General features: G+C 44.3%; 1 protein-coding gene across 1 annotated transcript in view; it reads left to right on the top strand.

Annotated features, from left to right (window-relative positions):
• Nucleotides 1-27,844, top strand: part of LOC147737728 (uncharacterized) — a 259,549-nt gene that overhangs the window by 192,461 nt on the left and 39,244 nt on the right.

The following is a 27,844-nucleotide window of genomic DNA, read 5'->3' on the forward strand; positions in this document are numbered from 1 at the left end:
GACTATCGTATTCGATAATCCTTCGAAGTTTGAAGCTAGACTAGAGAGCAAAGATGCCTGGTCTTAGCAGACTTGGAAATTTGTTTTGTCTTGGTTGTAATAGGGATTCCTGATTGGAGGACTCGTGTCCAGTTCCTCTGATTGGAACTCCAACATATGAGCTCTATGTGAAACACGGCGTAGGCCCCATCACATATAATGAAGTATGGATCCGATACACCAGAAACGTTGGTGTTTTAAAATGGCCCCAATATGGTAGTTTTGACACAGAGATTTTAGATAATCTAGAGGTAAAACTTTTTAAGAAGAAAGCCCGGCCGGCGATGTTTGACTCTTTCCGCTTATGGCGAAAGGAAGCCAAACAGAAAGATATTAAATTAGCCAAGAAAAATAAGAGAGAAAGGGGTATCTCAATAATACAAGCCGCTACGCAGTTTAGAGATAACGAGGAGGAACAGGCAAACGAGCAGTTGCACAGGCAACGTAAAATGGCGATCGATAAATGTTATCCAGTCTTGCCACCCCTCCACCCAGATTCACGAGAATCTGAGAGGGATCCTTAAATGTCACACGTATTAAATTCACCACCCCCCTATGCACGGAATGCTACAGCACCTCCGCAACCTTTTGTTATACAACACCCAGCAGTACAGCCACTAGCTCTGCCACAGCCACCAGCTCCCCTTGCGGTGGCTCCTAATCTTCTGGTGCAGCCTCCTCAAGGGCCACCAAGCACACCTGCTCCACCTGTACTCTCTACGACTTCGCCTATTGTCCCGACCACTTCTCCTAATACTCCTTCTGTTACTACCTCCGCCTCTGCCTTGCCTCACCCTGTCTTTCCTCCTGTCCTTCCGTCAGTTTCTCCTTCAGTTCGACAGAGAATGGCCAACACTGTTACTGGTCTTTTCTCACCTTTCTTTGGGTCGCCTAATACGACCCCTAACGCAGAACGAAGACAGTTGCGGAGTCAACTGCCTGACTATCAAGAGAGAGAATTACTGAATTGTCTACCACATAAATGGGTTGTCGATCCCATTAGATATGATGTCCAGTCTATCATGGAAGCCTTCCGTCAATGGGAAGCATCGAAGCAGAGATATGTTTTTGAGCAAATGTGTGCTTTTCTCTGTGAGGATTTAAAGGAGAATGATCTGGAATACGATCTGCCCAAATTGTGCCGTGTGCGGTTCAAGTTTTCAGAGCGGATGATTGTAGGTCCCGATGTTGAGAGGGCAGTTGCGACATTGTTGTCGTATCGGAGTGAGAAAGGAACTTCTCGGTCACTATTTGGGCGTGATGCTAGGAAAAAGGCGCGACAGTATCCCATGAGAGAGGTTCCGCCGGTATGGAAGGAAGAAGTGGCCGCTGGTCCGGGTAATAATCCACCAGTTGTTCCGGCTCACTTTCAGTGTGTTTGGGTACACGTTCCATGGAAATGAACAGAGGTTCTGGCACTCAAACAGACGTTACCTGACCCCCGTAAAAATCCTGCAGGGTATTATAAGGAATTATCACAGACTGTAAGCTCATGTATTATGAACTTAGCCGATATAGATATGTTGTTTGGGAACGTGGTTCCACAGCCTTTATGGAGGAAGATTCGCCACGCCGATCACGATCAGGAGTTAGGTGATACATGGGTCAATATTGCTGCTGTGGATAACAGACAAGTTGGTGGTGCTAAACCCGAGCCTTTATTTGCGGAACTCCCTGGTAGAATCATTACTTACATGAAGACTCTAATGCCTGAGTTGCGTGTCAATTGGGACAAGTTGTCTGCATGTAAGCAGAAGAAAGACGAAGCAGTGTCCGACTTTTTCACGCGGTTTGAAGAGACTTTCGTAGATCATAGCGGTCAGGATATAGCTACTGAAGGTGGCCAGAGATTGTTTGTCGACAAATTTGTACATAATTTACTTCCCGAGTTGTGTGCTAAATTAAAGGACTCTGAGAGTGCTTTGGCTGTTTCAACGTCAGCCCAGATTTTAGCTACGGCCCAGTACTATGAAAATAGGCGCAAAGATGAGCTAGAGAGAGAGGATAAAAAGACTAAGGAGTTAAAAACTAAAGTTCTGCTGCAACAAGCTTATCCACCCCGTAGTAATAATCAGCGCGATTATCAGCAGCCTCAGCAATATTTGAGAAACTCGCAAAGAAATGAGTCTTCTCAACAGCGTTTACCGTATGGACCCAATCAGTGTGCGTATTGTAAAGAGGAGGGCCATTTTAAGAATAGTTGTCCGGTTTTGTTGCAGCGTACGAATGGTGCCTCTGGTGCGCGAGGTCGCGGTGTCCAACAAACGCCTAGAGGTAGGGGACGCGGTGCTTTCCCGCAAAACGCACGTTCATTTCTGCCACAGAATTCAATGAATAGTTTTGACCAGCAGAACAACGCGTCTGGTAGGACGACTCAGTACTATGCTGATGACTACTATGCAGAGGATGAAAATATAGAAGGTAATAATTGCTAGGACAGCCATGGACAAAGAGAGGAAGTTGTTTCAGTTCCAGTAGATCAGAGTGGACCTTATGTTGAGGTGATTACATCAGGTGTGTCAGAGCCTTTTCTGTTGGATACTGGTGCTACAAAGAGTTCTATTATGCACTCAAAACTCCCTGGCGCACCTTTGTCTGGCGAAATGAATGTTTCAGTAGGTTTTTCTGGCGCCCCGTTTAGGAACCTGATTTCTAGTCCTATGTCTCTTTCTGTTGGACCTTGTGAAGTGGAAGCACCCCTTATTCTTACAACAGCTTGTGGCGAAAATTTGTTGGGATTGGATCTATTGAAAAGACTATATGCGACTTTCTACTGTTCTCCTTCGGGAGTACAACTTACACTGGGTAAGAAAGTGGTTTCTCCAATGTATTTATCGAAGGATAAAATTCCAACAGAATTGTCTTCTCTTCCGATATTCTTTGTGCTACTGGTCCTAATGATGTGGGCCTTTTGGAAATATCGCCATATGTTGTGACATTGAAAGCCAATGTTAGAATGCCACGCATTCCCCAGTACAAAATATCTAGTGAAAGTGAAAAGGCATTGTTAGCGATCATCTATGACCTCATAGATAAAGATGTAATTGAAGAGACAAAAGGCAATGTTTGTAATAGTCCTGTTCTGCCTGTTTGGAAACGCACTGACCCTTCTCAGCCACCTGTTTACAGGTTTGTGATTGATCTTAGAGAGGTCAATAAGATCGTTGTGCCACAGTTTCCAGTTGTCCCTGATATAACTACTCTATTGACAATGATTCCAGCCTCAGCGGCTTTGTTTTCAGTGATTGACTTGAAGAACGCTTTCTTCAGCATCCCAATTGCCGAGAAGAGCAGAGATATTTTTGGCTTCAGTTTGGGAGGCCGAAGCTTCCGCTTCAAATGCACTCCTCAAGGCTACTGCGAAAGTCCATCAATATATAGCCAGGCTTTGAAAACACAGCTTGATAAGATTGTTCTACCTGATGGCGCTACCCTTATTCAGTACGTCGATGATTTGTTAGTTGCCGCAGATACTGAGAAGAGTTGTAAAGAAGCCACCTTGTCGTTGTTGCGTCATTTGTCTGATTTGCATCACAAAGTGTCTCTCTCGAAGTTGCAATATTGTCGACAAGAAGTGACCTACCTAGGTCACCTCTTATCGAAGGAGGGAAGGAAACTGACCCCAGAAAGAATACAGGCAATTGCAAAGTTGAGTGTGCCTAGGACACAGAGAGAAGTGCGTGCGTTCTTGGGCATTACATCATATTGTAGGCAATGGATACCGAATTTCTCATTGTTGGCCAAACCTCTGTTGGCATTAACCTGTAAAGATACACCGAATCCCATCCCGTGGTCTAAAGAGTGTCAGAAAAGTTTTTCAGAATTGCGTGATGCATTGTGTTCGGCTCCTGTGTTGGGTACCCCCGACTACAGTAAGCCTTTTACATTATACGTCCATGAGAAAGAAGGTTGTGCATTGTCAGTGTTGACACAGTCTTTTGGGGACAAGCAATGTCCATGCGCGTATTTCTCGTCGACTTTGGATCCGGTAGCTAAGGCGCTGTCAAGTTGTTTAAGAGCCACAGCCGCAGCAGCTGTTTCTATCCGACAATCTGCTGGGTTAGTGATGAATAACATGTTGATCGTAATGGTTCCACATGCGGTGGACACTTTGCTAAATAGAACCAAGACACAGCACTTAACCAGTGCTCGATTGTCAGGTTATGAGTTAACCTTGTTAGCGAGTCATGTCCACATTAAAAGATGCAACGCATTAAACCCTGCTACGTTGTTGCCGATTTCAGTTGAGACAGAGAATGCTGAAATGCAGCACGACTGTTTCTTTAGGACAGAAGAAGAAACGAAAGGGAGAATAGATCTTAGGGACACTCCTCTTACTGAATGTGAGGGTACTTTGTGGGTTGATGGTTCGTGTTTCAAACTTCCGAATGGTGACACGACTGCAGCATATGCTGTTACGACCTTGCATACGATTGTCGAAACTGCACGCATCCCACATAACTCAGCGCAAGCAGCAGAGTTAATTGCACTCACGAGAGCGTGTGTTTTATCAAAAGGTATGAAAGTGAATATATATACTGACAGCATGTATGCCTTTGGTGTGACTCATAGTTTTGGGCGTTTGTGGCGTGAACGTGGGTTCCTGACTTCGCATGGTGCTAAGATCCAGCATGGTCAGTTGGTAAATGAACTTCTAGAGTCACTGACCTTGCCGTTACAAGTTGCGATTTTGAAATGCAGTGCACACAAAAAGATTACGGATGATGTTGGTCGCGGAAATGCGTTTGCGGATGAAGTCGCGAAAGAAACTGCAAGGAATGTGATGAGTCGAATGTATGTTGCAGGCCCTGCAAGATGGGTTGGTGACGTTGGTATGTGTGAAGATACGATTGAGAGTGTGAAATCCATTCAGCTGAAGCCACAGAGAAAGAATTGAGTGTGTGGAGAGAAAGTACGGGTAGATTGGATGCAAATGGTTGTTGGGTTGAATTGTCAGAGCATCAGCGTTGGTTGTTACCTGACGCGTATGTGCCTGCAGTGGTTACAATGGCGCATGGAATGGCAGACATCAGTGCGAAAGGGATTTGCAAGTTGTTGGCTCCAGTATGGCAGAACACTAGAATTCCTAAGTATGCAGAGAATGTAGTCAAGAACTGTATGGTGTGTCTGAAATACTTTCCTGGTAGGGGAACGCCAACTTCAGCTGGTCATTTTGCGCCTCCAACGTATCCGTTCGAGGTTTTGCTGCTAGATTTCATCCACATGGAGAGGTGCAACAATCTGAAATACGTACTCGTTGTTGTTTGTGCCTTTTCAAGATGGATAGAAGCATATCCCCTGAAGGACAATACTGCCTTATCGACAGCTAAAGCCCTTGTCAAAGAATTCTTCCCCAGATTTGGAATGCCGAGAATGGTCTGGAGTGATAATGGGAGTGAATTTGTGGGTCGAGTGATGAAGAAAGTATGTGAAGGGCTAGGCATACAGCAAAAGTTCCACGCTGCAAATCACCCCCAATCAGCTGGACTAGTAGAGTGCTATAATGGCACCCTGAAGCTTAAACTGGCCAAAATCCAAGCGAGCACTGGTCTTAAATGGCCAGACGCTCTGCCCTTGGCACTCCTATCAACGAGAATGACTGTTCATTCAAGGGTGGGACTTAGTCCCTATGAAATTGTGTTTGGCCGTCCGGCCAACATCTGGGGAGCGCCAAGGCCAACCAAGTTCAGCGAGTTAGAACACCCTGTGCTGCTTGATTACCTGTACGAATTGACTGCTAAATTGCTTGTTTTACACCAACAGGTTCATGACACTCTACCTCAAGCCACTGAAGCTCCAGGACATCCTATCGATCCTGGATCCTACGTGTTAATAAAGAACTTTCAGCGGACAAAGAATGATGAGCCCTGCTGTACCGGTCCCCATCTAGTGCTTATCTCAACAAGATCAGCTGTTCGAGTGGAATGGAAAAAACACTGGGTCCACGGGATTCATTGTAAGAGGGTCCCACTTCCTCTTCCGTACAACCGTAGAGTCCAGGAGGGAATCGCTGACTCTGAAACTGAGACTGTGCCTCGTTTCCTACCTTTTAGCGATGCATGTGTAAAAGGAACAACTTCTGAACAGGAAAGCGATAATGTTTTGCAAGCAGCTGTGCCTCCGTCAATTCGATAGAACACTACAGAGCCTGAACTCTTATTCCAGGACCAGACAGCACCTGGAAGAAACCGTTACAATTTGAGACCAAGAACTATTACTATGGACAAATAAAATGCTTTTTTTTCTGTTTTTGAAAGTGCAGCTCTCTCATCTGAGATACTTGCTTGTTTTTGTTTTTCGAACCGCCATCCGGGTTCTGCTGCTAGGGTCGCGGTTGCCCAAGTCTTTGGGGTGCAGCCGAAGACGTTGGGTCGACGGTTCTGGTTGGTCTAAGGGAGTTGCCCTGGACTGACAGAAGCACTCCTTAGCATGGAACACCCTACCGCCGCGGGCAGCAATTATAGAGGATGGAGTTTTTCGAAATGAAGAGACCTGCCAAATTAATGAACTTTGAAACCATAATGTGTACGTTGATGACAAGAACACGATTTTTGATAATATGCATTTTTATGTTGCTTAGTGTAATGACGTTTTTATTAGGATATGTTTTATTCACTTTTCAAGTGACATTTGCACCCACTACTGAACACGAGTCTGCTAGAAGATTGGAGTTTGTCAATAATTCATTTGTTCAGCTTTTACACCAACACCAATTAGTAATGAACACAACTAATTGTTGGGTGTGTGGTCTTATGCCACATACGACAGATAAAGGAATCCCATATTTTGTCTTGCCATTCAGCAACTATGGTTCTTTGTGGGCGTTTCAGACGATGTTCCTATTTGCAATCGAACCATACCCCCCACGAGAAGTAGCTCGAGCAACAAGGCATTAGTGGTGGGAATCACCAATATGAGCAGAGATATCGACTCGTATAGAACGATTCCCCGTGATGAGTTGCAGGCTTACAGTAGATGGAACGTAACAGAGTATGGAGTCACCTTGAGCGAAAACAAGCGAGCAAAGAGATCCTCCCCAATTTGGATTGTACCTCATCAGGGCAACCTATGTCTGCAGGGAAATGGCAGGAACTCCAGAGCTCAGTTAGGGAAGAGTGTCTGTACTTAAACGGATGTCTTTTCGTCTCAGACTTCCCCTTCATTCCTAGCAGCTAAGGGTACCTACTTCATCTGCCATGATGGAGTGTATACATGGTTGCCCCCTGACTTCTCGGGCACATGTTTCATTTCGTTCCTGTTGCCTCCCACCTACACGGCCGCTGCAGATTACCATAAGACAAGGACAGTTAGAGGCGTTGTGAGTAAAGACGACACTGCGGGACAAGAATTTGGAGACTTCGTAAAAGGTTTTCTGCCGTTTTGGGGGCCTTTGGCGAACAGCAGGAACATTCGCCAATTGACGAGGGTGGTTGAATCCACTATTGTTGAAACTGCCGGTGCCCTTAGTAACTTGATTGCTGAGCTCCAGTCGGACCGCCTTATGAGTCTTCAGAACAGGGTCACTTTAGACGTCATACTCGCAGACCGAGGTGGGGTATGTAAAGTGATCCAATCAAGTTGCTGCATTTTCATCCCAGATAACGCTCCGACAGTATACCAGGCCATCTCCAAACTGCATAAGATCTCCGAATCTATTCACGTGGATAAAGGAGACTGGTCACTGATGGGGTGGTTCTGGGAACTGGTATCCGCCTGGGGATGGAAGATTCTGATAGTCATTGGGGTGACCTTAGCCATTCTTTTCCTGTTCTGTCTGTGTGTACAGTGTGCTCCTGCAATCTGTGGCCTCTGCGCTACATCGTGTGTAAGGAAACCTGTATCAAGAAACGAGCTAAGTAATAGGATGATGCTACAGCAAAACCTCAATGACTTTATGAATATAGACCTGGACTCAAATTTGCGTGTGTTTAGGTTATTGCCTATGTAAGGGCAAAAGGAGGGTCTGTGGTACTGAAAATTCTGGACCCGTGTCATAAACATTCTCGTATCATGACGATTTTGGTATCGGCAGAACGGTAATGGTTCAAATACTATGCACAAGCATTTCCGTCATGTTCGAGTAACGAAATCACCCTGAAATCTGAGTTTTCGTCTTGAACCCTCGGGTTCCATTTTGTGAACGGCAGCCATTTTGTGATTGCCCTCACATAGCCAAATGACTAAAGCCAAAATCTAGTCCGAAGGACACGTACACCTTTGCTGCCTCCTCTGTGACCTAGGCAAGCTGACTCCACTGCCCGAAGCCAAACCTGTCCGGCCAGTTCCTTTCCCAGTGGGCGAGCGAGATTAGCATCGAGACACAACATATCATAAACCTTTCATCGCACACAAACCATGCCTAATCTTACACACACCTGTCCCTGTTTCTTGCTTTATGACTTGCTTTACGAGGAGGAGGTGCCCGCTTTTATTGGGGGTCCGTCGATATCTGATGAAAATACTGGGCCTTGCCGGGTAATCAATTACGGGCTGGACAAACTGAAATGTGGACTTGTCATCATGACTCGGCTTTTTCTTTGTAGTGAAAATATGTGAATGATCCACTGTAAAATAAGGAATGTTTGCCTAAAGCATATTATTTTGTATATAAGGAGAAGCCTGATTTTGTAAAAGGAGCAGTCTCCTGAGAACATACATGATGTTGTACTTCTAGGATACCTCTTACTGGCGGCAGCCAATAAATACGATCTTTGACTTCACCTAGAAGACTCTGTGTTTCTGTAGTCTGAAACAGGAAGGACTCTGAGTTTTCAGGTGTGTTCCCTGGCACCGCCGGGTTCTAAAATACCCGGTACTCCAGCATTAGGAGTTAAGCAGAACGAAACAGTTGTGCAAATGCAGCGGTGGCAAGCGAAAAGCATGTTAGAAACAAAGCGGCCATATTAGCAATACTGCGCATGTGCAAAAGTTCCCTCCAGAACTGCGAGTGCGTCACATCACGTGGGTATAACTGACGCATGCGCAGACTAGAATCCTGCAAAGCAGCGATCGTTTTAGGTGCAAGCGTAGTTTGGATTAATAAACACATAAGCAAGCGTCACTGGGACGCCCGCGTGTAGTGTAAAAGTGAAATCTTAATACAACACACATGTTGGTTATTGACGTTAATGATTATTCGAGGTTCATGAGTCCAGCAAGTCGCGTATCGTGCGAATCCTTGCTCTATCAATCCCCTCTTTGATGATATTTACTATCATCACTATTAATGGAACCAGATGCCAACTTTCTCTTTTCATATCTCATCCATTTCTATTTCCACAAACTTTTTGTTAAGCCTTTTTTCTGCATCCTTGATGATAATTCTTTGCTTTTTTATAGATCTGATTATTTAGCTCTTCTAATTCAAGCTCATCAACATTCCTTTTCACTCCTTTCTTATTCACAGCATACTTCTTTCGGCATTTTTGACATTTACAGCAAATTATTATGATTAGCACAATTAAACTTATTCCTGCTATTGGCATCAGTATTTTACTCAAAAGACTTTTACCTATGTTAGAAAACCAACTACCTACAGAGGAGAGACCATCAGTTAGTCTCTTCCAGGCACTATGAACCTCCAGTGGTTTGAGTTCTTTTTCCAAATTAGTAATGTTTTTCACATATTTCTTAATTTCAACGCTCTTATCAGGAATGTAAGTGCAACAATGTTGCGCTTTCAACATTCTGCAGACACCGCCCTCTTTTGCCAATAAGGTATCAAGAGAAAGTCGATTTTGTAAAACCATTGATCTGATCGCAACCATTTCAGTATTGACCAGTAGGAAACCAGCAGGGGTGTCAGTAGATAACCGATCCACCACTGTAGACAATTTGCAAATTCGGTGTGTATTCAGAACCACTCCCACTCCAGGTATCAATGCGCTAAATATATCACCTATAATTTCTCCTACACTTTCTCTTCTACTACGCACTAAACCATTAGTATTTTCATTGCTTCCAGCGGCGTCATTCACATGGTATATTTTCGGAAAGACAATGCCAAAATAGCAGCTTCCATACCAGTGATCCGGCAATTTGAAATAAGCCTTGTTTCCACATATATAATAAATTCCGGGAAACACAGGTTCTGACCCATTTTTGAAACCCCAACCTCCAATTACCTTGCAATTGTGTTTGCATTCACTGGAACCGATGAATATATTATTATAATAACTAGTCTTTTCTCTATGAAGACAGAGTTTCCCTTTTCTTTCGAAGTCCAGTAACAGTGCAGCGTTAGCTTCACCATTTGAGGTGTTTTCCATGTTTTCTGCCCATTTAAGAGTTCTCTGTCTACTCTTTTATCATTGGCCTTTCTCTGAAAACTCTCCCTCCTTTTCTCTGCCATATTTAAAAACATCTTCTCTTCTTCATTTAATGAACAGGTCAAGTTATCTCTGTGTGCTTCACCTAAATCTATTTCACCTATGGTCAGAAAGTATTCTCCCATATAACGTGTCACATCGCTTTTGGTATGTACAATATTCAGATTTCCTCGAATAGGAAGTTCAGAAAATATTACGTCAGAGTTAAAATAGTAATACTGTAAAGTTCCTCTATAAAATAGGCTTGCTAAAATACTACAGGAAATTCCATAGGTTAGAGGTAAATGGTGATAGGTCGCACCTTCAGCTACAGAAGTAGGTAGCTTCATGCACACATAACAGTCCTCTATTTCCATGGCTTCTACATATTGTACTAGAAGGTTTGCGAATACATTTAAATGTGTTCTGTTTTTGATCCTGGGATAATGTAGTCTTCCCTCATCTGATGCATCTAAGTCCATTTTAGTCTGTCTAAGGCTAAGAGTCTTCTCACGTCTTTCTACACTTCGTGGTGTTTCTTCTGCTTGCATAACTTCTGTGTCTTTTGTCACTTGTTTAGTAGGGTACAGGTTAGTGTCTTTACTTATCATAAACGGAATAGTAATTGTTAGTCCTATCCATAATATCAGTACTATTGCTACACTACACAAACATACTTTGCAGCATGTTTTACAACAGTTTCCTCTAGGTCTTCCATTCACATTTGAATCAGACATTGTGGCTCAAAAGAAGCTTTCCAACCCCTCTTTGTAACTTCATACAGGTGGCTTACGCAGGTTTAAATTTCAGGTTGGGTCTTCTTCTTCGGAACCCTGATCAGCAATCAGTTCTTCATCACTCTCGTCACTTATCTCGAGGTCTTCAAATTCTTCTAGCACTAGGTAAGTCCACTCGGGACCCTTATAATTTTCGTTTTGTCTTTTTATCCTACTACTTCTTCTTTTAGTTTGGGTTCCAGCCCTTTCTTTTTCACTGGCGGCCATTTTTCTGTCTTCTAGTTTTTCCTTTACTGTTTTTAATCTTAATTTCAGTCTCTTTATGAATCTGGGTTCACTCTTTTTCTTTTTGGAAGTCTTTTAACTGGCACTGTGTTCTCGCTTTCTTCACATGCTCTTTTGTTTTCGTTCAGTTGTGGTACATTTATTTCAAAGCTTTCTTCTTCCCTTCCTGTCTGACTAGTCCCAGGTCTTACTTTAGTTTCTTCCGCCTGGTTTCTAAGCTGGCCTGGTTCAGGTGTATGCTGTTTTTGACTTTTGTTTGTTTCAAATTCTGTTTCCTGAACACATTCGTCTATTTCTATCTGATCCTGTTCATGCACTTCGAACCCTTGATTTTCTTCCGCATGAACTTCAGCTTTAATTTCTAACTGTCCCTTTTCAGTCTCTGGAGTTTTTGGAGGTGTGTCGATAACCTGCTCTGTCCCTATCTGACCTTCCTCCTCATCAGAGTTGGCATGGATTTCGATTATCTGATTTTCTCCTCCTAGTCCTGTCTCGTCCTCACTATCCCACTCTATCTAAGTAGGTGTATCTTCTGGCTCTTATTAGATCAAGAGTCAGATCGTCTGCTGGGAACCACTCGTCTTGACTGGTGCTTAGTTGTTCGTCATCAGCTATTTCAGGACCCACGTCTGGAGACCCCTCAGCTGCACAATTCCCAGCCTTATTCGCTTCTTCTTCTGTCACCCTCTTGGTATGACTGGCATGGATCCACTTTGGCACACCTGCACACTTCTCCGCAGTTGTGGTGACAAGGATCACTTGTCTCGGTTTCTCCCACTTCGGTGCTAGGCAACTCGACCGGGTGTGTTTCTTAAGAACAACCCAATCACCTGGGTTCAGATTATGGACTGGAGTTGTTGGCCTGGCGACGGCGTCTTCCCAATCTGGTGAGAGATAGAACGCACTTAGTCACCCAGCTGCTTGCAGTATTCTAGTACCAAATCATCAGAAATACTTAGCAGTTTGTGTCCTGGTACCCATGCCTGCCGCATCACTCTTCCCATTAGTATCTCATGGGGGCTCAGGCCTGTTTTTCGGTCTGGGATGCTTCTTAGTCCCATCAGGTCAAGGGGTAAAGCGTCTATCCAATTCAATCCAGTAGAGTTACACATTTTTCCCAGTCTTGACTTTAAAGTGCCATTCACCTGTTCAACTACTCCAGAAGCCTCTGGATGATATGCACAGTGTAGTTTTGGGGTAATCTTAAATGCCTCAAAGAGCTGAGTTATTACGTCATTGGCAAAATGCCCACCTCTGTCTGATTCAATTGTGACCGGGAAACCGAACCTAGGTATCAGTTCCCTTAGTAACAACTTGGCTACAGTAATCGCATCATTTTTCTTGGCTGGGTAGGCTTCCACCCATCTTGAAAATAGGGAGACTATGACAAGGACATACTTCATTCCTTTGCAACGAGGTAACTGTATAAAGTCAACCTGTAGTCTGATAAAAGGACCCTCTGCCTTTCCAATTGTACTTGGTAACACTACTGTTCTCTTCCCAGGATTAAACTGCTGACAAGTTAAGCACCTCTGGCAAAGTGCCTCTGCAATGTTTCTGAACTTCGAATTGTACCATGTTTGTTTGAAAACACGGACCATCGCATCTCTCCCTATGTGTGAGTCTCCATGTATCAGTCGAGCCATAGGAGCAATCATGCTGTCGGGTAACACAGGCAAACCATCAATATGGACAACAACACCATCTCTACTCCTTGGTTGACAACCATCTTTCTCCCATCTCTCCTTTTCTTCTGGTTCTGCAGCCTGTTGCAACCCTTTCAGTTCCTCCCAAGTTGACACATCCTCAAACACCATAAGTTGGCAGCTGTTTCCGACTCCCCCCAATTTGATATTCAATGACATTCTATGTCTTGCACAATATTGGGCTACTTGGTCAGCATATCTGTTGCCAGCTGTCACATCGTCATTGCCAGATTTGTGAGCAGCACATTTGACTACTGCCAATTCTTTTGGTAACTGAATTGCTTCCAGTTGGTTCTGTACCACTTTTCCATTTCTGATAGGGGTACCTGAGGAAGTCATGAATTCTATTTGCAGTCATAATTGGCCGAAGTCATGCACAACCCCGTAACCATACTGGCTATCAGTGTATATGGTTACTCTCTTGTTTTTCCCATTTTTACAGGCTCTTGCTAATGCAACCAATTTGGCTACTTGTGCAGATTTTACTCCAAATAGGCAGGATGCTTCTATTGTTTTTTCTAGAATAACCACAGCATAGGCAGCACTTAGACCTCCGTCCTCATGTCTTAAACATGACCCATCTACAAAATATTCAAGGTCTTCTATTGGCAAAGCTGTTTCCTTGATGTCTGGGCGTGGTTTGGTGCTCAATTCAGTCAGATCAATGCAATTATGCTCGATCTCTCCCTCAACTTCTGCACCCTGTGAATTAGGTAATAAGGTAGCTGGATTCAGTATGTTACATCGGGCAATCGTTACATTTGCTGCACCCACCAGGATTCTTTCATACTTAGTCAGCCGACTAGGTGTGATGTACTGGGTCTTGGTTCGGGTCAGTAAGATCACAACAGTGTGTGGGACATACACAGTTACCGGATGTCCCATGACGATGGATTCACTTTGTTCAAGACTCGTGCAAGTTGCAGCCACTGCCTTCAGACATCCAGGCAATCCTGCAGCCACCGGATCTAAGGTAGCAGAGAAATATGCCACCGGACGTCTAGTCAGACCATGAACTTGTGTTAGGACTGAGAGTGCACAATTGTCTCGGGTGTCACAAAACAGGGCAAAGTCTTTTGAATAGTCAGGCATTCCTAATGCAGGAGCCGAACACAGACAGTTTCGCAATTTCACAAAGGATTTCATGCTTTCATCATCCCATTCAACTGGATCCTTAGCTCCTTTCTTGGTCATTTTTATTAATGGTTTCGCCAGGACTGCAAATCCCACAATCCATTGTCTACAGTATCCTAGTACTCCTGGGAACATTCTGACTTCTTTCTGGGTATGTGGCAATTCCATGTCTCGAATAATCCTAATTCTTTCTGAAGTAACTTTCCGGATACCTTTTTCTATCTGGTGTCCCAGATATTTCACTGAATTTTTACAGAATTGTAATTTGTCTGGTGACACTTTATGTCCTCCTTTACCTAAGTGATTCAGCAATGCAATGGTATCAGTAACACAGTCGTTCCGACTTTTAGACGCCACCAAGAGGTAGTCTATGTACTGGACCAAGACCGATTCTCTAGGCAAGACTAGTGATTCAAGGCATCTTTTCAAAATCTGATTAAAAATCGAAGGACTCTCTGTGTACCCCTGAGGGACACGATTCCAGACGTAGACATGACTGTCAAATTCAATTGAGAAAAGAAATTTGCTGTCTGGATGCAATGGGATGGAAAAGAATGCGTGACACAAGTCAATGACAGTAAACCATCCAGCATTCCATGGAATTTGGTACAAAATCACTGCAGGGTTTGGCACAATAGGACAACAAGGGACAACAATCGTGTTTACCTTGCGCAGGTCCTGCACTACCCTGTACTTCCCACTAGGCTTTTTGATTCTAATTATGGGCGAGTTACAAGGACTGCTCATTACTTCCTGTTTGATGTTTGCTTCTAGCAATCTTTTTATTTCAATGGCAACTCCAACTTTCACTTCTGCATTCATTTTATACTGCTTGGTATTTGGGTAAACTGCATTTGGTTTTATGGCTATTTGAATCGGATCTACATTTGCCATTAATCCTACATCTTTTCCGGTGAAATCCCACACCTCTGGTATCACTGTCTGTTGGAGCTCTTCAGGTAAGTCTTGTATGGTTAATTTCTTAATTTCTGAATCAGGCTTTAGCAACATTAATTTGTAAAGTCCATCTTCATCTGGGGTCTAAATTTCAACGCCTTTTGGTGTGCAAAAGATGGTACAGTTCATTTTGCACAACAAATCTCGTCCCAATAAGTTCACAGGACTGGAATCACAGACGACAAATCTGTGCATTTCTTTAAAATTCCCTATGGAAATCTCCATTGGTTCAGTTACTGGGGTACTAATTATTTGATTAGACACACCCACTACTTGGATGGCTTCTCCCGAGAGGGGTAGGTTTGGAACGTCTTCTGTTCTTACAGTAGAACGGGTAGCACCAGTGTCCAACAGAAAGGTGACGTCATTTCCTTCAACCTTTCCTTCAATGTATGGCCCTCTCTGGTCTACCGGTAAGGAGGCGCCAAGTACGCACTCCTCGTCCTCCCCCTCAGGCCCCGTCAGTAAGGTTCATCACAGAGGAATGTATCATTCAACAGGAATTGCGAGGTTGCTGTATTTCTATCCTCCCTTCCTTCCCATACCTCGACCTCCTCATTCTGCTGAGTTTGGTTCCTAAAATTAGGTCTAGGTGCCCGAGGCAACTGATTCTGTTTTAACTGTTGTTGGGTCTTTCGTGGCCCCTCTTTCTGCACCTGTGGATTTAAATCATTGTTTTGTACGTTACCATGCTGTATCATTGGACATTCGTCTTTCCAGTGCCCTATCTGACCGCACCCATGACAGGGGAATTTCTTCTTGGCTTCCTCTCGACTCATTATTACTCGGGGTTTCCCTCCTCCCCCAGAGTTTGCGTTCGGGGTAGTATTATTCAATTTACCTAACTGCTTTTCTTGCTGTTCAGCCAGTTTCACTTGTGCCCACATGACCTTTTCCTTTAGGGCCTTTCTTTTGTTTTCCATCTCATCTTCGCAATATTTGGAGTACTTCAGGACCTCATCTATGGGTTTTCCCTGCCAACAGATTTTACTATCTCTAATCCACTGTGAGATTTCAGGTCTCAACCCCAACACGAATCGATAAATGAAATGGGTCATATCCTTCATTTCAATGTTATCGATTCCACTGTAGGTTTTGAATACCTGTAGCAGTCGCTCGTAGTAGGAGTGAACAGTTTCATCACGATTTTGGGTAGTTCTATCTATACAGGTCCAATCAGTTTCTTTGGCTGGCACTTTCCCCTTTAAATATTGTATTACTTTGTCATACTTTCTCATCACCTCCGTAGAGGGAGCTCCAGTTTTTGAGTCTCTTTCGTACTCTTCGCTAGGCCAATCAACTGCAATTTTACATTCTGTCCGCAAATCTACAGGAACAACAATATCGAAGAACCCATCCAGGTCCTTCAGGAGGCATTTTTGGACCTTAACGAATCTCTCGACCTGTCTATACCACTCTACAGGCTTCTCTCTTAATTTCGGAAAATCATTCGTAAATGACACTATGTCTTGTCTGGACCATGGGACATGTACATATTTCCCACCTGGCACTTCTCTCATGGGATACAAAGTTTCTGTTTTGTCAACTTCCTTTAGGACATATTAAGAAGTCCTTGGTCTGGCCTTACTGTCTTCCTTTTTCTTTGCCCACCTGGCTTTCCATTTGTCTAGATCTCCCCATTTCTGTAAAAGGTTCAGCAACTCTTTTATCTGTATCTTTTTCCCTGACACATTCATATTTTCTAAATCCTTGTCGGAAAATTCTGTTCTATAAGGCTTTTGTAATACTTTGGATTTGCTAACATCTATTCCCATATTTGCTGCTGTGTCCATTAATTTTTCATGGAACACTCTGGTGTTTCGGGTAAGGCTTTTGCATATGAACAGCAACTCCTCTTCATCAAGTGTATTTAACCTGTCCAATCCCACATTCCCAGCCATCAGTTCTTCCAGCTCTATTCTTAGCTTGTATATATCTAATGGTTTCGGCTGAGGAGTTTCCTTCTCCAATTCTCGGGTCCATCTATCTATCTCTTCCGGAGTTACTACCGTGGCATTTCAAGTACCTGAAGCTGTGTCTATCAGGACATCCCTTGCACTGGTCTGAGTTCTGGTCCGTGGTACAATGCTTTACGGTTCCCTTATGGGCAGATCCATCAGGGAGACCACAGATTCGCATTCACTTGCCTGATCATCAACTATAAGAGGCTCTTTTCTGGGCGGTGCTACAACTGGTGTAAGAACTGGAGTTTTTGGACTAGCCTGTCTATCCCCATAAAGAGGAACAACTGGACCAATAGTTACTGGAATTGTCAGCGCTTCAGGACTGGGATTTATCTGTGCTATTTTCTGAATGAGCTCATCTCTCTGTTTGGCTAAAGCTTCTCTCTCTCGTTCCTGTAAAACCCTTTCAATAGTGGTGTCATGCATTACTCGGGGTACCAAAGAAGGGTATAGACTCGGGGCAGTTGGGATTGCCATACCTGGTCTCTCATCACCGAATGGTCTATAATTTGGGATCATTGTATCAGGTCTACAAAATCCCTCTTTACCGGCTGCATCTGTTTCACTGGCCCTTCTTTCTCTAGGATGTCGGAAAAATGGGTTTCACGAGCTCAGGGACCTAGATTCCTCATAATATGGTGGTGGATTTTTCATTAAGAAATCCTCCAGGTATTCATCTTCCGAATCACCCATAGCCATTAAGTGTCGTGTTTTCTCTGTCCTTTTTCCTCCCCGGGGTTCACCTACTGTGAATACTGGAAATAGCCCTTCAACCATCATATTCTGTCTCCACTGTTTCATGTTTTTCTCTTTGGTCTCTCGCTGCATTTTCGGGTACCATTTACTCACTCCCTTATCCATTCTGGGTCTGTCGCGCTCTAGAGCCTCAATCTCCCATTCCTCTAAAGCCTCATATTGCGTTAATCTGGGTCTGGGGTGTAGGTCATTCATTCGGGTCCTCAAGTTAAACAAGATTCTACTATTAAAGGTACCATCTAGGGGAAACGCTAGGATTCCGTCATCTTCGGTGTACCTCACCCAATTTTCCAACCATACACAGGTATGATACCCTTTGTCAAACATCATAAATGAAGCGGGAGTATTAGGTGGTGGAATAATTACACCTTCTCTAGTTTTAACGGGCTTGTCTTTTTTGAAATAATTCTTGATTTTGTCAGCAAAGGACAATTTTCTCTTGCTTCCGTACATATTGTAAGGTCTACCTCTTAGCATCTGCTCCTTATGAAACCCTAAATTTTGTGGGTCAGGTAAAAATTCAGGATACCACATACACCTCGTCAAGCTGTCTTCAAGCTCAGAGTGCGTAATTTTGTTTATAAATGTACTTCCAATGCTAGCGCGTCTTTCAATTTTCAACAACCAATCAATACTGGGATTGCAAATGTTCTCGACCAATGAGTGCGCGGGCTTTTCGCGAGACGCGGTCTCACACTCCGGCACTCACCCCTCCTTTACAATACCAGCTCCGTGACACACCCGCTGCTTCGACCAATACCAGCGCGGCACGGAGTGACGTCAGCGCAGCTCCGCGACTGACTCCCTCCTTCACAAGGTAACGGAACTTTGACTTCTTTTCTTAAAGTGCAAGTACTCTATTTTAGTTTACAACGTATAACATTCGCCACTGTACTCGAGTGTCTATGGGTAAGATTTGTTTCACTGCAAGTAAACCTCTTCTGTCTACTTTTCATATACTACGGAAAGATCCTTCTGCCTACCCTTCATACAAGCATTAGAGAACCTGCTACTTCTTTGACTCATCCACTTCTTTCCGGGATATATACTAAGTCTAAAGTTTCACCAGTGAACTCCTTTGCTATCACTCAAGCTTCGATGAACCTACTACTCCTTCCTCGTGTGACCCTTACTAGGTGATATCACAACTGAAGTTTCATTAGCGATCTTGTTACTATCATTTATTCAATAATTCATCAGAAAACCCTAATTAGCGCTTCCAGTTCTGCCTAACCATGCACTAATCTTCCTCACAGCCAGTGACCTCACAGACGAGTGGATTCTGCTCACCACCCGCTATTCTATTCCCCAGGGATTCCAGACAACATATAACAGTTCACTAACGATTTGTTAATCACATTAATTAATATGGCAGCATTTCATTACAACCTAAAAAAAACAATATTTCATAACATTTAAAAGCAATAATTTTTCGCACAATCGATCAATCTTTTAAAAGGAAAAATATTTAGCAGCACATTTTATAGTTTCACGGTTTATCCATAAACATCTTATCTGCCTATCTTAACTAGTCCTAACCATTCCTCTGCTAACCAGAAAATTACTGATAGCACGCGCAGGTCACCTGACTCTTTATTTTTACCAAATATACGCACTTGGGCCCATAACGTGCTTACTACTTTTATGAATCAGGTAACCTACACACCGCTATTCAGCAATTTGAGTTTCCTTTCTATTTATTTTCGTGTACCTAACTTACCAATCCTGGTCACAGGTACCTATGATCACGACAGATCAGGAGCTAGCAGGGGTAGGAAGATAATACTAAACAAAATACCATGTACATTTGCATAACGATTTATACCTTTTCAATAACCACAAACACAGAAAGTTTTCAAGTCTTTATCTAGTTATCAAAATTAATTTCCATATGCTATGAGAATGAGATTTACACAGATTAGACTATCAATAACTAAGATCAGAAGCACGGTGTAGCTGTGAATCAAAGTAAGTAGCATTTGAGATTCGAAAGTTCTAAGGTTTGGGAAATAAGGAACATGCTATTATAGTCTATAGCCCTTCTCAATGTTACTAAAAGCGGGTAAAGAAAAGGTACATACTAATCAAGGTAGTTTTCTAATATACTATAGGTCTAAAGGAAAACGTCACTCATGAAAACTTTCTATACCAAGTATTTATTCTCTAAAGGAGGGTAAGAATGGAACATGCTACATATGCAAACAGGTTTAGAGGTTTGACTAAAGGTAGGGAGAAATCTGGAACATGCTAGTAAATGCTTTGCATGAAAGTCAACTTTATATGAAGATAGGGAATAACATTGGCAAGTTTGCTTTATTAAAGAAAAAGAAAAGAGAGGATTGAGAGACAAACACCCACACAAATTATATTTACCTTGAACGGGAATGGGGACCAACCCTGGCCACGGGTCAGTCGGGAAAGGTGGGAAAAGGACCCTCAAGGACTTAAAATGCCAGTTGGCGAGCAGGTACAGCTCATGGACAGTCAGGACAGGATAACCCCAGGATTTGGATCAGGACCGAGCTCATCAAAGGGTACAACCAATACCTCCAGCTTCGGATGCAACGCCTGTGTTACTCCCTCTCTGCAAGGAATCTGCCAATAACCCCGATTGGGTTCTCGAATCTCCCAGCAAAAGTGCTTTGCTAGCACTTAAAGTTTTCTCCACCCCAGACTGAGTTTGTGGAAATTACGGACAGAGTGCTCCGCAGCTCTCTGTATCAATCACCTATAGAGTTTGTAGGGTCAGTGACAGGTCAGCTATTCGGACAAGTCGGACAACTTCTCTAGCTAAAACTAGGCCAGTTATACTGTTTTCGGGTCAATGGACCACCCACCAATGTTGCAAGTGAAAGGATCCCCAACTTCGGATTGGACAAGAGAGGTGGTTAGGTCATTGTCACCACCTAGAATTTGGTGTTCCCACAATTAATATTCAATTTCTTGAACCCACCCCTTATATTCCAGTTCCCATGGCATAGGAATATAGAGACAATAGCGTACAGAGTACAATTATTACAATGTTACAATTATAGGTAGGCATTCGAGTCTTCTCGCTGGGGCACAGGTTGATTCCCAGGAGCATCTCAGCTTCGGCAGCAGCTGGCTGGGTTCCACTGCTGCTAGACTCGACTTCCTTCGTCACATGATTATTATCATACGGGCTTCAAAGATGGAGAGGCGCACCGCTCCCAGGCCCACAATGTTCGATACATGAAAAGTAAGCGAAAACAATTTAGAAACACAGAAAAATTTAATACACTGTATACCAGGATTGACTATATTACATCCCTTACTTTATATTAACTATAGCATTAGGAGTTAAGCAGAACAAAACAGTTGTGCAAATGCAGCGGTGGCAAGCGAGAAGCATGTTAGAAACAAAGCGGCCATATTAGCAATACTGCGCATGTGCAAAAGTTCCCTCCAGAACTGCGAGTGCGTCACATCACGTGGGTATAACCGACGCATACGCAGACTAGAATCCTGCAAAGCAGCGATCGTTTTAGGTGCAAGCGTAGTTAGGATTAATAAACACATAAGCAAGCGTCACTGGGACACCCGCGTGTAGTGTAAAAGTGCAATATTAATACAACACACGTGTTGGTTATTGACGTTAATGATTATTCGAGGTTCATGAGTCCAGCAAGTCGCGTAACATGCGAATCCTTGCTCTATCAAGAAAAATAAGCCACAGACATAGGAAAATTAGAAATAAGCTGTTCCTTCAATTGTCGTTTTGACACATGACCTATGCCTCATTGTCACTGATCTGGTGTTTAAAACTCTATGGTATTTACCTCTATTTACTTTGCTATCTAGCACGTTGTTTATTTATTTTTATTTCAAAGGTTTTATATAGCGCTGCTGGACCCAAGAGTATTAGAGCGCTTTACATGGAGGTGAGAATCAACGAATGTTTGAGTGAGAAATAGAGAAACAAAAAGCAAAATATACGAAATGGAGTCAAATATACATAATAAAGTAAAATACATAATGAAAGTGTAATCTGTAGAGCTTGCGTTATTTACCCCAGTATTTGTTGAGAAGAAGTACTTTGAGTTCTTTTTTAAAGAGAGAGTAAGAGGGGTTGCAGCGAAGATCTTTGGGGAGAGAGTTCCAAATTGTAGGAGCGTTGCCAGAGAAAGCACGGGATTGGGTCATTTGACATTTGAGTCTAGGAGGGATAAGGACAAGGGAGTTTGTGCTTCTCAGGGACCTGGAGCATCCTGCTTTGTGTAGTTTGTTTGAAAGGTAAGAAGGTGTGTTTTGGTGGAGAGCCTTGTGTGTGATGCACGCGATCCTATAGGTGGATCTTCCTTCTATTGGGAGCCAATTGAGGATCTTGAGGGTGGGGGAGATGTGATCACATTTTTTACAGTCGGAGATGAGTCTTGCAGCTAGATTTAGGACAGATTTGATCGGAGCAAGGTGGATTTTAGGTGTGCCGGCCAGAGTTGCGTTACCATAGTCGATCCTAGAAAGGACCAGTGATTGCACAACAAGCTTGAAGTCGGCTGCTGGTATAAATGGTTTAATTTTCTTGAGTTGTAGAAGGGTGAAAAGGGCACTTTTTGCTGCATTTTTAATGTGGGGTATGAGATCGAGGTTCTGGTCAATACTGATGCCTAGGGATTTAACGGAATTAGAAGTGGAGAGTGAACAGTTAAGAGCTTTGATGTCATTGATCCAGAGTTGGATGGGAAGGGAATTGTTTTTGGGGGAGAACAGTATGATTTCAGTTTTTTTCGGGTTAAGTTTGAGATGGTTCTGATGGAACCAGGTTTGAACTTTAGTCAAGGTGTCATTGAGGTGAAGTATGACTTTGTGGGATTTGATCTTGTAGTATAGTTGGGTGTCATCGGCATAGAGGTGGTAACTGATATTGGCTTGTTTGAGGATGAGGGTGAGTGGTTCCATGAACAGATTGAATAGGGTTGGGGAGAGGATGGATCCTTGAGGGACGCCGAGTGAGACGGGTTGGGGTTTAGAGAGGAAGTGGTTGAGCTTGATTTGTTGTGATCTGTTATGAAGGAATGAGGAGAACCAATTTAAAACATTACCTTCAAGGCCAAATCGAGCTTTAAGAATGTTGAGAAGGGTGCGGTGGTGTACAGTATCAAAAGCAGAAGAGAGGTCAAGGAGGATTAGTATTGAGGATTCCCCCCTATCTAGTGAGCGATGGATGTCGTCAGTAATGTTTAGCATAGCAGTTTCAGTACTACATCCTTTTCTGAAGCCAGATTGGAAAACATCAAGTAGATTGTAGGTGATGATGTGTTTATCTTATTGTAGTAGGACACATTTCTCAAGGGCTTTAGAGAGGAATGGAAGGTTAGAGATAGGGCGAAGGTTGCTGAGGTCATTAGGGTCAGTCGTGGGATTTTTTAGAACAGGTGTGATTTGACCAAGTTGAAGAGAGGCGGGAACGCAGCCAGTGGAAAGAGAGGAGTTGATGATTTTGGTCCATATAGGTGCGATGATAGAATTAAGTTCTTGAATCAGGTGTGCGGGAAGAGGATCTTTGGAGTGGGAGGAAGGTTTGAGTTTGGTAATGATATTAGCGATCGTAGATTCAGATACTGGACTAAAGTCACTCCACGAGGCATTGTTTTTAGCCGGGCTGATGAGTTCCAGAACGGGGTCAGGTTGGGAGAGAGCCGGGAGGGCTTGAGAGGGATTGAGAGGAGTTGAAATAGAGAACAAAGGTGAGTTAGAGGAGGTGGAGAGGGTGTGTTGGGTGGGGGAGGTTGGAATGAGAGCGGGAGGGAGGAGAAGGATAGTTCGATCAAGTTGATTTTGTTAGTAAAGAAGCTAGCGATTTCTTCACATCTGTCGGTAGAGGCAAAAATTTTGGGAGGGCCAGTGGAAGTTTGTTTTTTTACAATGTTAAAGAGTTCTCTCGGGCTGTTTCTTGCCTGATCAAGCTGAGTCCGGAGAAAGGAGGCTTTTTCATTGAAGATATGTTTTTTGTATTGGGCTCTAGCGACTCTGAGTAGAGCCAGATTTTCACTGGTCGGATGCTTCCTCCAGACCCTTTCAGAATGTTCAAGGGATCATCTTTGATTATTTAAATCGGTATTGAACCAAGACTTAGGAGGGATATTTTTTTGTTGTTTGAATTTGATTGGAGCAATTTGGTTGAGGGCTTCACGAATAGAGTTATTATAGTGGTTAGTTAGATCGTTGGTGCTATCAGAGAGTGGAGGAAGAAGTAAGTGGTTCTTAATTGTCGATTTCAAGTGTCCAGGGGGAATGAGGTGAAGGTTGCGTGTGTTTTTTTTTACATAAAGTGATGATGGGGGTGCTGCGAGGAACGGATCTATTCATGGTAAAAAGGATTAGGTAGTGGTCAGACCAGTCAACCAGAAGTATGTTAGCTAGGGAGGCCAGATTACCGCTGGTCATGATAGCGTCAAGGGTGGCACCTTTGTTATGGGTAGGAGAATGGCAGATTTGGATCATATTGGTGACATCCATGATGTCATTGAATATGATGACCGCAGGGTCATCCTTTTTGTTCCAATGGATGTTGTAGTCACCGAGGAAGAGATTGTTAGGGTGTAAGAGTGACGCTTGGATAATAAGATCAGTCATCTCTTCCGTAAAGGGGATGTTATTACCCGGGGGGTGGTAGATCGAGTGCAGCCGGATGGAGGGGGAGTCAGGTATCGTGAGATCGGCGCAGAGGTATTCAAAGGATGAAGGATCTTGAAGGGGGACAAGTGAGATGTTGAGTTTAGTTTTAAAAATTAAGGCGAGTCCACCTCCTGTTTGTTCAATTCTATCTTTCCTAATGATAGAATAGCCAGGGGGAATAAGTAAGTCAAGGATGGGGGTAGAGTGGGCGGTGAGCCAGGTTTCAGTTAAGAATGCGATGTCAATGTCTTCGTTGAGAATGGTTTCAGCAATCTCAGTGGCATGGCATGAGGCGGAGCGGCAGTTGATCAGCATGCAACATAGGGGAGTGGGGTCGGGTGGACTGGGGGGGATAGGTCTAAGTTGTTGGGGAGGTCTCGGGAGGTCGAAGGAGGGGGGAGTCTGCTAGTTCCTAAGAGGACTGGGATATTAGATTGATGAATCAGGCGAGAGGTGGGCAAGGGTGGGGAGGGCGAGATGGGAGCGTTAGTAGGTAAATTACTTTCTAAGGATGGTGGGTGTGTACCAGGATGCTGCGGTGAGGGCCTTTTGTCCAAGTCGGGCGGGATAATTTGGGAAGGATGGGTGTGAATGGGACTGGTTGTGTCAATATTGGAGTGGGGAGGCATGTTGCTGTAGGTAAACGTGTTAAGAGGACAGAAAGTGGAAGGGTTGTAGAGAGTGTCATGGTGTGAGGAGATGGTTTTGGTAAGGAGGGAGATCTCGTTTCTGAGGGAGGAGAGTTCTAAGACTAGGGATGTGAGGACCAGTTCAATATTGGGGGATGCCAATGTGTGGTTAGATATGAGAGGTGGGTCTGTATTTATTGGGAGGATGACAGTGTTGGGGATGGGTGGTGGAGGGGGACGATGAGGGGGACGATGAGGGGTATGGGGGGGAAAACCTGGAGGGGGGTGGGATTAAAATATGGGGGGGTATCATTTTTGTGGGGCAGAAGTGGACACAAGGAGAATGTGGAAAACTTGTACTCTTCAGGCTGACAGTTAGAAGAAGGTGGCATCGGGGAAGTAGGAAGAGGTGGACCTGTTGGATTGAGGGTAATCGGAGATAGTAGGGAAGTGAGAGGAGGTGGTTGTGGAGGGTAAAAGGTGGCAGCTAATGGGGTGTGGGGATGTGAGCCAGAGGGAGGGAAGGTATGAGAGTCATAGGGAGGGAGGAGTGAAGGAGAGGGAGTGTGTAAGGAGGGGGGTAGGATCGGGGGGTACATGGTAGTGGGAGAGGTGAGGAGAGAGTTAAGGGGGGGAGGTGCATGGGAGGGGGTTAATTAATGGAGCGTGGGGGAACCAGGAGGTAAGGGGCAGAGGGAGAGTTGGTAAGGCAGTCGAGGGGTGGGAGGAGTGTGGGAGAGAGCTTGTAGTTAGAAGCGGGGGGGCCAGGGGGTGAGTGGGGGATGTAGGAGGTGTCATAGAAGGAGTGAGTGGTGAGGTGTATGGGAGAGGGATGTGGGAGAGGGGGGTAAGAGGAGAGACATGTGAGATAGGTCTTAGAGCATTAGGTATTGATAGGGGAGCAAGGGGAGGTGTGTGGGTAGCCAGGGGATTCGAGGGGGTGAAGGACTTAAGGAGGGGGGAGGGAGAGTCGGAGGTAGAGAAGGGCGGTGGGGCATGAACACTAGAGGATTGTGAGATAAGGGAGTCGTAGCAGGTTATAATGTTGAGAGCGAGAGAGGTAAGTAGAGATTGAGAATAGTCAGTTTGATTGAGGGAGGGGGAGGAGGGGGGGAAACAGAGAGGGGATATAATGGGGTGTAAATTGTCATTTAGAGTGGGTGGGGGGGAGATAAAGAGAGGGGATAGAATGGGGTGAGGGAGTGGTGGATCAGAGCTCATACTGGAGATGCAAGTGGGGAAGTCATTTGAGGCTGTGAGGGAGAAACGGTGTTGAGAGTAAGAGAGGAAGAGGGATGGTCCGGAAGAGGAGATAGGAGGGAGGGTGGAAATAATGGTGAAGAAGGCAAAATGAGTTGGGATGGATCAGGGAGATGAAGTGAGGGGGTCTGGGATGTGATGGGAGGAGATGAAGAGGGGGGGAAACGGAGAGGGGATATAATGGGGTAGATTTGAAAAACTGCAAATAAGTTATTTAAAAGAATAAATAAGCTGCCCAGTTTAGTTGCAAAACTGACCGAAATACTCATATATTCATTACAATACCGATATATTCATTGAAATACAGATATATTCATTGAAATTCAGATATGTTCTTTGAAATACAGACTGTCGCTTCCAGTGGTCACCTTTCTGTAAACACTCTCAAGTCCTTTACGTCAGTGTTTGGAAGATGCTCATCTGAAGTGAAGCTATAAATACTTTTCTACAGCAGCCAAGTGTGAGGCCCTGTACTTGAACTGTCTGACCCTTAAAATCATTCACGTCCCAGGTCTTTACAGGTATAAATGCTTGTTTGTGTGACATGTATTCACTCCTGGAGCCTGGAAGCGGCTGTTCCGTCAGCGGCCACCAGAGGGAGCTCCTCGCCTGCTGATGAAACCCACTGATCCGCACATTGGATGAAAGGGAGAAGGGTTTCCTCTTCCGGGTCAGCGGCGGCTGAGACAGCACCAGATGCGGTGGTGACATCACTTCTGGCCTCTCCTGGTGTGTTCAACCTGCTGCAGAGGAGAAAGGAGCCCTGTCTGGTGGGCAGTTACCACCATCTACAGACCCCCCTCAGACCCCAAATCTGCACCTGCCCCTCCCTCCCCCCCCAGCTCCAGGAGGAGGAGAGAGCCTGGACAGGTTTCTGCTCACTTGGCTGCAATTTATGAATCCATGGATCAGATTTCCCCCCCCTGGCATTCTATGTCAGGACGGAGGCGAGGATTATGCAGTCCTTTCTTCTCTTTATTATAATCAGCACTTCAAAGAAAAACCAATCAAAACATTTTTCTTGAACCACAACTCCCATGAGCACATGGGAAAACAGTGTCCATAGCAACCAGCAACCAATGATGGCTCCGTCCGCCGTATAACTAGCCATGACGTCCTCTTCTATTCCTCTTTCTTCTCTGCTCGTCAGATAAGTCAAACCTTTTATCTTCCTGACGTTTGGTGTCTTGTGTAGATTAAATTGTTTACTTGTGCAATAGCGCTTACTTTGCGGTGCGCTTGATTTACTTTAGCCCCTCGGCAGTTCGACGTGCGTCAGGCGCTGCTTGCGCCGTCTCTGCCGTTTCCCTCATCGCGGGCTCTGTGGAGAGCGTCTTCGCTTCCCCTTAGATCCGTTGGGCGCCGCTGTTCGGGTTAAGGCTGCGATTGCGGCGCTTGCCCCTCGGATCGGTGCGCTGAGGCAGGTTTTTC

The sequence above is a fragment of the Lissotriton vulgaris genome, chromosome 1_1 (genome assembly GCF_964263255.1).
Source record: "Lissotriton vulgaris chromosome 1_1, aLisVul1.2, whole genome shotgun sequence".
Taxonomy (NCBI): Eukaryota; Metazoa; Chordata; class Amphibia; order Caudata; family Salamandridae; genus Lissotriton; species Lissotriton vulgaris.